The following is an 11,783-nucleotide window of genomic DNA, read 5'->3' on the forward strand; positions in this document are numbered from 1 at the left end:
AAATTCCTCTTGTTTATAGCAAATATAAAGAAGATAAATGGGAGATCCCTATTATGCTCAAATTGAGGGTAGTGTAACCATTTTCTTAAATTAACTTTGAATTAGAAAAGAGTTATTCTCAGGAATAGTCTGAGCTCTTCCATGACAGAAGACTGAAAAATCTATAGACTGTGTTCATGTTTCTCAGAGCTCTATCAGGTATATTATTCAGACCAAGGTCAAAATGTAACAGGATAATGCTTGATATTACTGGCTTCTGATTACCCCAGAGAAATCAGAAGTGATTATTCACCTCAAATGGAGGATTTCCTTTTGTAAATGAGTCAGGAGAAAACAATTACTCATTTTGATTGTTTCAGCTGGTGATCTGGACATGGAAAACCTTCTATCTGGATTGAACAATTAAGAGATAAAAAATAAATTGATCTTTTGCATGAATTCTGAGTGTCCCCAAGTGTTTGACTTAAGTTAATTTGGGGTCTGATTATAATAATAGCAAGTAAAGGTCCTGCTGCTTAGTGTACACAAAAGTCAGTTATTAAAAATCATATGGTATACATATTGGGTAACATATAATTTACTACCCAAACTGGGACACACTTGAGAAGGAAACTGGGGGCTATTCATAATTTTGTTGTGACTGTCCCAGGAAAACCCTGATATATGATCACCTTTGTATATGCAATTATCCCAAATGCATCTACTAAATGTTGAGATAAATACATCGTACAAAGTTTTACCCATGTTAGAATGTATTTTCTTTAAATAGAAACGAAAATAAAACGCACTTAGAGTCAATATTGTATCCCACTTGATGTAACTGGAGAATATTTTTTATGCCGAGTGCTATAATTTAGGGAACAAAATTAGATTTTTTGATATATATTACCTAATAAAATCTCATTAATAGAAGTGATCATCAGAGGTAGTAATGGATTGGTCAGATAGGCTAAAAAATGAGGTTACCTGCCAAAAATAATTTTACTCCTTAAATTGATTTCTCTCTTCTTTAATTGCTTTTGCATCTATTACCAGTGCTGTACAATTTAACACTGGCATGATAAGATCCAGCTTACTCATTTTACAGATGGGCAAGTCACTTAGCTTCCCCCCAGAATTGTAGAATGTAGACTGGACTGGAAGCCAGGCAGTTCTTTTCCACCATGAAAACTGCCTGTCTCATGGTACTCTATCATCAGATGGCAGTCTTCTGCACACTGTACTCTAACTGTACCTAAAGTGGGGCTTCCTATACCTAGTTTGTGCTCCACTTATATGCAGAGCTCAGCGCCTCTCTGAGTCCCTCTAAAGAATGAGAAAAGTTATGTATTTCATTGAGGGTTTCACAGGGGAGACAAATGAAAAGTTTAATAATGGATACTGCCCGCAAACAAATTAGGACTCCTCTATTAGACATGTCTTGTAGTAGACATTTTTGGAACTAACATCTCATTCTGAATATGTGGAAATTCTTAGTTCCCAACCCCCTTAGGTAGGCTGGGATCATGTGACTAGTTTCAATCAAGGCACTGTGATAGAAGTGAATGAAGTGTGTTGGGGCACCTGGGTGGTTCAGTTGGTTATGCGACCAACTTAGGCTCAGGTCATGACTTCATGGTTTGTGCGTTTAAGCCCCACATTGGGCTCTGTGCTGATAGCTCAGAGCCTAGAGCCTGCTTTGGATTCTGTGTCTCCCTCTCCCTCTGCCCCTCCCCGATTTGTTCTCTGTCTCTCTGTCTCTCTCTCCCTCAAAAATAAACATTAAAAATCTTTTTGAAAAAGAAGTGAAATGTGTTTATTGCAGATATGAGACCTTAGACTCTCTCTCTTCCCCAGGTATAGCAATCATGAGAAAACCTTTGGTTTTGAGAGTAGAGACAAAAGTTTGAAGTGGCCTATATTGCCAAGTGTCCACTTAAAAGGCAAGTGACCTGAGTAGCTGCTCAGACCCCTGGGATGAGATGTGGAAAAGTTTTTCATTGTGTTAGGACAAGTAAGGCACTGAGCCTGTGAGGGTTGTATGCTGCCTCAACCTAACCTAGTTCAACCCTCCAAGGACTTGTCTCTGCTCCAGACCTTCCTCTGCCACATCACTACCAGGATCTTGTTTTTCTGTTCTTTCTTCACAGAGGCCAATAGCTCCAAGATTCTTTCTTTTAGGTATCTTCCTTAGCAACTTACATTTCTTTTTCCTTTATGGGCAGTGCAATTTTCCTCTAACCATCACTAAGCTTATCTAAACAAAAGGGACCTCCAGTTTCTTTCTGAGAGTGGAATTTCTCTCTCTCTCTCTCTCTCTCTCTCTCTCTCTCTCTCTGTGTATAAGCAATATAGCATTCTGTAAGATGATTTGGTGATTATCTTTTCCTGAATCAGGTGGCAAGTCTCTTGAGGATGAGAGTTCCTAAGTGAGAGTCTATGGATAAGCTTCAAGTTCTAACCCTTGAAATGACATTTTTTTTGTTTCTTAGGCATATGTCACACTTTTAGTTTTCATCAGATTTTCAAAGGGGTCCTTTAAGTGAAAAAAAAAATTAGGAGCCACTGGTATATGAGCAACATAAGTTTGAAAATAAGAAAGAACTTAAAATGGTCCTAGTTTCAGCCCTGATACTAATTGTGATAAAGGTTCTTACCACTGTCCTGGATTTAGCATGGTCAGAAGAACTGGTTACTCACTCTAGCTAATTCACAAGACTCTGAGGTATATAAGCCAGAATATAATTAATTTAATCAGAACTATATTTATAAGGTACATAGGATAATTTCAGGACAGGGCATTGTCCTACTCGCTTCTTCTTTCCACTTAAGCTAATTGTAAAGACAGATTATTAATTTTTTTTCCCTAAGGAATCTGTCTTTGCAAGAGATATTGCTGTCAGAGGACTACAGTTCACTTGGCTTGGAAGATACCATCTCAGGCTGGTCAACACTAATTCTAGGAGACTTAGTGTATAGTGTATAGTCAGACTTTGAAAGGCCTGAATACCATTCTATTATTTCAAGATAATCTCTGCTTAGATCTCATGAGCAGACTTAAAATTCATCATTTAATGCTCAGACATTTGCTTAGGCATTTATGAGGCTGCATGCTGTGGGATAAGGTGAGAGAAATGAGAATGAGAAGCAGTCCTGCTTGAGAAGTTTGCCCAATATCTTGACACCAAGGAAATCTGCTTGATTTCTTTTGTGAAACTTATCCAATTTGGCTTCCTCTCATTTTTCTTTAGAATTCATCTTCTTTGGTATATACCCTTGATAGTATATGACCTTGGAATACACAATGAGTAGCCACATCTATTGCTACTTTTAAACAATAGTCATTGAACTTTGGTAAATGTACTGGAAATCATGTATCTTTTTACAGGAAATTGAGATCATATGAATACTATGGATATCTTTAATATGAGCCAATATCAAGATATTTTTAATTATTGTCACAATTCAAGAGATTATTTTTTTTCATACAATTTTGAGCAAGAACATTACTTCTAAGCCTCAGAGTCCTCATCTATGAAATGGGGATAATAATAACAATAATCTCCAAAGTTGTTGATAGTAGGTCATTGGCTTTATAATTCCTTCAGTCCTCTCTTTCCAAATCTTTGTAAAACAGGAGACTAGAGCAACTGTCAGGTTAAATTAGATTAGATTAGATTAGATTAGATTAGATTAGGTAGATTAGAGCAAGTATTAGTTTTATTTCTCCAATTTTATAACTGGTATTCTTAATCAGCAGAATAAAGGATTTTGCAGATGGTATAGTGTTGATCTTCATTTATCAGTATTTATAAGTTTTAATTCAGTATATATTACTGAAGAGTAAAAACCATTTCCCTTAATTTATATTTAAATTGCTAGATTTTTACTTCTTTATGATTTGGGCATTTGCTATGATAATGGGATAAAGTGAAGATTATTGAAACCTTTTCCTGATCCTCTGAAGTTCATAATTCTATTTTAGGTTTTCTCTGAAAACAGTTCAAGGCTAAGAACAAAAGACTTTAGATTCCAGTACAAAAGTTTGCTAAAACACAGCAGTGCTTCTAAGCCAACTATACTAAAAGGAAAAGATACCAGAAAGAGAGAGAGAGAGCACACATTTAGGGGTGAACAGAGCTCAAGAACACATAACTATTCATTCCTTCCTTTCTCCTTCACAAGTGGAGTATGGGTAATGGATAAATCATTTCTCTGCTTTCTATACAGTTATGGTCAGGATCTCTTCTACCACTACATCTGGATTAATGACTTTTTTTTTTTTAATCTGAAAGCTGCTTAGCCCAGAGCTAGACTTTAGTGTTAAACTTACAGGTTACAGGGGCGCCTGGGTGGCTCAGTCGGTTAGGCGACCGACTTCAGCTCAGGTCATGATCTCACAGTCCATGAGTTCAAGGTCCGCGTCAGGCTCTGTGCTGATAGCTCAGAGCCTGGAGCCTACTTCAGATTCTGTGTCTCCCTCTCTCTCTGACCCTCCCTCATTCATGCTCTGTCTCTCTCTGTCTCAAAAGTAAATAAACATTAAAAAAAATTAAAAAAAAAAGTTACAGGTTACAGAGAAGTAGGGTAGAGAAGAGATAACAAAGTTTCTGAAGTCAATCTATAGGGTCATGGATTGAAGCAACATGGATCTATGAGATCCTATGGATAGAGTGCCCAAGGCAGCAGAGGCTTTAGCTATCTTGCAGGTACCACAAAATAGCTGTCCACAGGAACAGCGAGAATAACCCAGGAGTAAGAGTCTATGGGGTGGACCATCGACTGGGGAGTGAGGGAGAGGAAGAGGCTTGCAGTATCAGAAAAAGCATCAGTGCAAACTCTGAAAAACAAGCAAATACAAAGGGCTCATAAAAGGACTAGGATTTGGGCATTGGTCACACTGTGGCATCCAAGGTCAGCTGTAATGATCAAAAGAGGGCTGAAACTCTTGCTACTGATAGGGATGTGCTGGACATAACATAAATTTCTTCCTTATCACCTCCAGCTTATCACCAGCAAAGATGTGGGTACAGAGAATAAAAATTAATATGATTAAGCATGCAAAATGAAGTTTAGATTTTAATAATCTATTTGTACTTGAAGTTACTGAACTGACTGTATCAGAACAGTCTGAAAATCCACTAGTTAGCAAAGTTAATTTCTCTCACCACCCATGCCCGCTATATCTAACTCTTAGAATTGAGGGCTCATCAAAACATTATTATTAGTTATTTGAGATAGACGAGATCTTTCCGTCAAACCTCTAATACTTTTAAAAGTTTCACTTTCTTGAATATAAATTCAATTTTCTATGTAACATTAACTTTAATGTCAACTTACCAAATATTGCTTTACCTAGTACATATTTTCTGAAAGAGCTTGGTGTTAAAAATATTTTTGGGTTAAAAGAAATCGTGAGTAATATTTTATAGAGTCAGGGACTATTTGGAAATTTGTTATTCAGCTCCTTGTTGGACAGCTAGGTCTCTGTCATCCTCCAACTCCTTGCTGCAACTAGGAAGTCAAGTAGACAGTATGGCACAGTGGTTAAGAGTACAGTTTCAGGAGCCAGACTGTCTGAAATTGAGCTGGTCTCAATAACTTCTTAACTTTGGGAACTTGGGCAAGTAATTTACCCTATCTGTGCATCACTTTCTTCGTTTATAAAACAACACTCACCTGATTAGGTTGTTATGATAAATATGTGAGCTAACATAGGCCACATCCTGAAGTCACTGGAACTTAGCAATGTTAGCTGCTTTTTATTATGACTATTAGTAACATTATTATCCTACAGGCACTTATGTGATATGAAGATCTGATTGACATTTTAAGTCATGTCAACATTTAATTCTCTCTCATGTAAAAGTCATATTTTTCTCCAGTCTCTCAGTTTATCATATGAGAGGAAATCATCTGCTGCAATATCCTCAACTAATTGTTCCGCAAATATGAGCTGTTAATAACCAAAGAGGGCTATAAGACACAGAGACTGACATCAGACTTCTCTTTCTAACTTTTGTTTCTCTTATTTCTTCTGCCATAGTGAACCAGTCTTTCTGGTGGTGATGAATCATCAAAGTTAAAGTTAATTTAATTGAAGTTGTTTGTCACAGTTAGAATTCCTTAGGTTTTCGTCTCTATGACAAATTTCCTTTTGGTATTTTGGTATTTTACAGCTCCCTATTTGCTTAAACTATTTTTCCTTGTGTGACAGATAATTTCTGTGTCGACTTGACCAGATCAAGGGATGCCCAGATAAGTGGTAAAACATGATTTCTGGATGTGTCTGTGAAGGTGTTTCAGGAAGAGATTAACATTTGAATTGACAGTTTGAGTAAAGGGAATTGACCTCCTCAATGCGGGATTGTCTGAATAGAACAAAAAGGCAGAGGAAGGGAGGATATGTTCTGTCTCTGTGAGTCTGTGTCTGTGTCTGTGTCTGTCTGTCTGTCTCTCTCCTGACTGTTGGAACTGGGACAATCTTCTGCCCATGGCACTCCTGGTTCTCAGGCCTTCAGACTTGAACAGGAATCTACACTATCAGCTCTCCAGCTTTCAGCCCTTCAAATTGCAACACTGGATTTCCTGGGTCTCCAGATTGCAAAGGGCAGATTGTGGGACTTCTTAGCCTCTATAATTGCATTAGCCAATACCTTGAAATAAATCTCCCTCTCTCTCTCTCTCTCTCTCTCTCTCTCTCTCTCTCTCTCTCTTTCTAGATATCTCTATCATCTATTATCTATCATCTATCTATCTATATCTTTTTTTTAATGTTTATTTATTTTTGAGAGAGAGACAGAGTGTGAGCAGGGAAGGGGCAGAGAGAGAGGGAGACACAGAATGTGAAGCAGGCTCCAGGTTCTGCACAGAGCCCGACATGGCTCGAACTCATGAACCACGAGATCATGACCTGGGCCGAAGTCAGACACTTAACCAACTGAGCCACCCAGGTACCCTTCATCTACGTCTGTCTGTCTGTCTGTCTGTCTATCTATCTATCTATCTATCTATCATCTATCTATCAATCATCTGTCATCTATCTCTAGAAATAGAGAGTTCTGTTTCTCTGGAGAACCCTAAGACACCAGTTTTTCTCCTCACAAATTATAGCATAAATTGTAATTCCCAGATGTCACATTTGTCATTTTTATAATTTCTCTGCTTAATCTCTAGGACACTGCTTCCCAAATTTTAATGTGCATATGAATCCATCTTGAAATCTTATTAAAATGAAGATTCTTAGTAATTCTGCATTTGTAACAAGTTTGCAGGTGATGCTGATGGTCTAAGGAACATACTTTAAAAATCATTATTCTGAAGAAGTAATAATAGTAAATAATAACAATAATAACAATTGCCAATACATTTCCTAGCCCTCTTCTATGTGCTTAGGCATCTTGACTTACTTAATCCTCTAACAATCCTATGAGGTTTGTAACATTCTACTTCTGCTGTTTTACAGATGAGGAAACTGAAGCACAAAGAGGTTTACCAATGTGTCCAAGGACATGTAATTGAGTGCAAAGCAAGGAGGTTTTGAACCTAATGAGTCTGGGTTTGGAACTCTGCACACTTAACCACTGAACTCCTGTGATGTAAAAACTGATCATCAGCTTCTTTGTATATATCATGATAAAATGTTCTGGATCTGCTAAACTGTTCACAGTTACTCAATCATTTCTTTTTATTTGGGACCTGTGTAGGAAAGTGAAGAGGCAATGGTGTCAAACTGCCCAAAACACTAGCTGCTGGTCTGAATTGAGATGGACTGTGAGTGTAAAATACACACTAGGTTTAGAAGAAATAGGGAAAAAATAAAGTATTTCAACAATTTTTTTTATAATGACTGCATGTGAAACAATAATGTTTTGGATATGTTGGATTAAATAAAACATATTTCATTTTATTTTTTATTTTTTTTTCAAAAATTTTTAACATTTATTTATTTTTGAGAGACAGAGTGTGAGTGGGGCAAGGGCAGAGAGAGAAGGAAACACAGAATCCGAAGCAGCCTCCTGGCTCTGAGCTGTCATTACAGAGCCCGACCCGGGCCTCGAACTCACAAACCATGAGAACTGAGCCGAAGTTGGTGCTTAGCCAACTGAGCCACCCAGGCACCCCTCATTTTATTTTTTTAAGTTTTTTTTTTTGAGAGAGAGAGAGGGAGAAAGAGAGAAAATGGGGAGGAGAAGAGAGAGAGGAAGAAAGAGAATCTCAGGCAGGCTCCATGCTCATTGCAGAGCCTGACGTGGGGCTCAGTCTCACAACTATGAGATCACGACCTGAGCCAAACTCAAGAGTCAGATGGTTAACCAACTGAGCCACCCAGGCACCCCAAATAAAACATATTGTAAAATGTATTTTCACCTATTTCTTTTTACTTTTTCAAAATGAAGCCAGGAGAATATTTAAAATTCTATTTCTGACTTAGATTATATTTCTACTGGATGACACTTGGGTGGAACTTCCAATACAGGTAGTTGAGCATAGCCCTTCTCCACCATTCATTCAACGGTGAAACGCAAAGCTTCTGTTACATCAGGAAACAAGGCATATGTCAAGCTCAGGGAACATAGGTGGTCAGGGGTGAGACCTGAGGGCAACCAGATGGCTAACCATGGGGGCTAACCATGTCTGCCTACCTGCAGCCTAAACAGTAGTCCTTGTGACGGTGTTCACAATGGGTTTTCTTGAACACTTTATTACTAAACAAATGACTGAGTTAGTGTGTCTGATTTTAATGTGAAAAATTCTTGATTCTGGCCACAGAGTGAATTATGTGTTCTTCCAGGATTTTAGTTTTGACCCACAAAATGAGTGAGTGTAACTTCAAGATTCCTTCAAGATTTAAAATGGTATAATTGTTTGCTGATAAACACAGGAAAATCAAAACTCTAGAACAGGTGATATGCTTTAAATTCCATGCAGCCAGGGCAGGGGGAAAGCCATCTAGCTCCTAAATACATGAACGAGCAGAAGAGGCAAACATTTTATACTGGTAACTTCATGAGCTGTAAATCTGTGGCAACCAGGTTTAGTTTTCTTTGCTTTCCACTTTTGAGAGTATGTTCAGAGAGCCTTAGTAGTATATCATGTCCCCCTTTAATTGCTAGAGTTATAAAACTCAAAAAAAGTAATGAAAAGATTTGTTTTATGCTTTAAATAAGTCACCAAAAGACAGTCTAATGGGTCATAAATCAAAGGTTCTAAGCTACCTTTACTTTTCTTGTGACTTCTGAACCATACGTGGAGGTGGAGAATAGTTGAACTGAGGCTTATTCTTTCCTTTTTGAAGTTCAAAGTTAATCTTGTTTATTTAAAAAATTCCCATCTCAGAATTTTAAAAATGTTTGTTTTTCAAGAGTGACATCATGGGACATGTGATTTTTAATAAATTGTCTCATATAACATAACAGATATTTATATCCAATCTTTGGAGAGTGATAGCTTTGGTCAATATAATTACTGGCTTAAAGCTTTATTCCGGCCTGATCAAATACATCAGCACATTTTTAATCTCTTTGGGGTTTATGAGAATATTAACTTGTTTCTTTAAATGTTTTTGAAAACTATTTATAATAATACATCCTAAAATCTTTGGAGTAATTTGTTCAGTTACTAATTAAGTGTTCTCTGGCAGAAGAGTAGATAATAAAACCTCAGAAAAAGAATGTCCTGGAAGGTATTCTTCCTTGGGTCCCCATTAATTTCAGGTTTTAGTTCTATGCTAATTTGCACATATGTCTGTAATTCTTAAGTCCTTACCTTAATAATGGCAGGTCATTTTAATATCAGCTCATTAAATAGAGTATGAGAAAAGCAAAGGCAAATAAGTTTTTGGATAACTTTTAAAACCTTGAACTTATTTTAAATATCAACCTGACATTTTGTACTTTAGGGTTTGGCCTCAAATACAATTTAAACCAGATGGCAAAAGGGCACATTAGATTATGATGAATTCTTAGCAAATCTTAGTGAAGCACCCAAGATATAATATGATATAGTTACCAAACCATTTTATCATATATTCAATTTAGTTGAATATTTTAAAAAGCCAGTTGGTAGTTTCAACAAATTTAACATGGTAATAATTTATCTGTTAAATTTTTTGAAATAGAGAGTCAACTCTTAAAACATATTTAATAATATTAAATAGTTTGGAAATAGGCTTAACTTTTTTCTGCAAGGAGTTTAATTGCGGTGGACTTTTCCACTGAATCATTCATGTTCAGACTATCATGCCTCTCTTTTAAGTTAACTACTTTGGCATTAATTTCTTTGCTTACTTAAAAAGAGAGGACCAGTTTATTTCTAAAGTATTTTTGTTTGTTTTCCTTAAAAGAGCAGCAAACTTTCATTTTTAAAAGGGATCCACTAAGTGGAAACGATCTCATCAGAATAAGTGCAAACCTTTTAGGAAGAATAATCATGGCACCAAAGTTATTACAGTAATAATTTATTCAGAAAGCAGCACTTGTGTTTGAAGATGGCTACAAATGGGAATGGAAATAACAGAGAAAGAACAACGCATATTTTGAGGATGAGATGCCATTTCCTTTTGTAAGGATTTGTCATGCCATAGGCATTATTTCTTTACACAATCAAGTTAAATTTCTTTATGTGTGGTGGTCTGCCCTCTCCTGGGCCAGAATAATATACAAAAGATCCATTTGACTTGTAAAAAGGGAAATTCAGCTCCAAACAACTAAAGTATCTTTTAAGTTAACATAGTATTGAAATCTTAATACATATTTATTAATGTAATAACTTCTCACGGACTATATCCTAGTTCAAATATTTGAGAAGTTCTTAAGGTGTGGTTGTTCCACTAATTTCCATCTTATCTCCCTTTACCCCTTCTCTCTATTACAAAATAAACACAGCTTGCCACTTGACATTTTCCTTGACCTCTCTTTTTAAAGTATTTTAGAATCAACTCACAGGGAATGAACAGAATTCCCCCTCTTTGCCTACAGATTTTTCCATTAGAATTTTTACTCTAAACATAATTACAAATTTGTTAAAGTAGAAAAAGAGAATAAAAATAAACAAACCATTAAATATTACCTACAATTTCTTTCATAATAACCACTATTAATATTTGGGAGACTAATCCTCCAGACATTTATGATGTACGGTTATATATGTAATACACTAACCTAAAAAAGGGAGATACAGAATACATACTTTTGAAACCTTTTTTATTTTTTAACTGAATACATGAAGAAAAGATTTGTGTTTGGCATTTGAAACTTTTTATATTGCTATTTAATCATTGTAGAGTTCTGTGTCTCTTTTGCTCAATTATATAGTAATCTCCTTTGGGAGAATGGCTGTGCTGAATTAACTTGGTATTTCTATTGTTAAGCAGAGCATTATATACAAAACTATATACTCAATATTTTGGAACGGTCTCCTGACAATGAGTTGCTTTGGAAAGTATGCCCAGAGCAAAAACGGAAAACAAGTAGACTCCATCCTCTCAGTATATTATTAAGATAAACCAAGCAAAATGAACCTCAGCAGTGGATAATATCAGGATTTCAGTTACAACCACAATTAGAGTAAGTGATATTGTGTATACAAAGTCATTTGATAGATATGATAAAATAAGTATTTGAAATTAAATAGGTGACTTCAAGGAAATTTTATTGCTATAGCTTATTTACGGTTCTTTTGTGATTTTCTGTTTCATTCTCGACAGTTTTGAGGTTATAGAAAATGTCTCCTGAGATGTCTTCTCAGCCCATGAGACCTCTTTGGTGTGACTTAGGAGAGATCTCCTTACTGGTATAAAAGTT

The 11,783-nt window shown here is 36.2% G+C and overlaps 1 long non-coding RNA gene across 1 annotated transcript in view; it reads left to right on the forward strand.

The window, feature by feature from the left end:
- The window catches only part of LOC102959117, a 92,470-nt gene extending 84,694 nt beyond the window's left edge, over window positions 1-7,776 (forward strand). The window contains exon 6 of the long non-coding RNA XR_006222065.1: window positions 7,445-7,776. This is a non-coding gene — a long non-coding RNA (uncharacterized LOC102959117). The remainder of the gene's footprint in view (window positions 1-7,444) is intronic.
- The last annotated feature ends 4,007 nt before the right edge of the window (window positions 7,777-11,783 follow it).

This window comes from Panthera tigris, chromosome C2 (assembly GCF_018350195.1).
Source record: "Panthera tigris isolate Pti1 chromosome C2, P.tigris_Pti1_mat1.1, whole genome shotgun sequence".
In the NCBI taxonomy this organism is placed as follows: domain Eukaryota; kingdom Metazoa; phylum Chordata; class Mammalia; order Carnivora; family Felidae; genus Panthera; species Panthera tigris.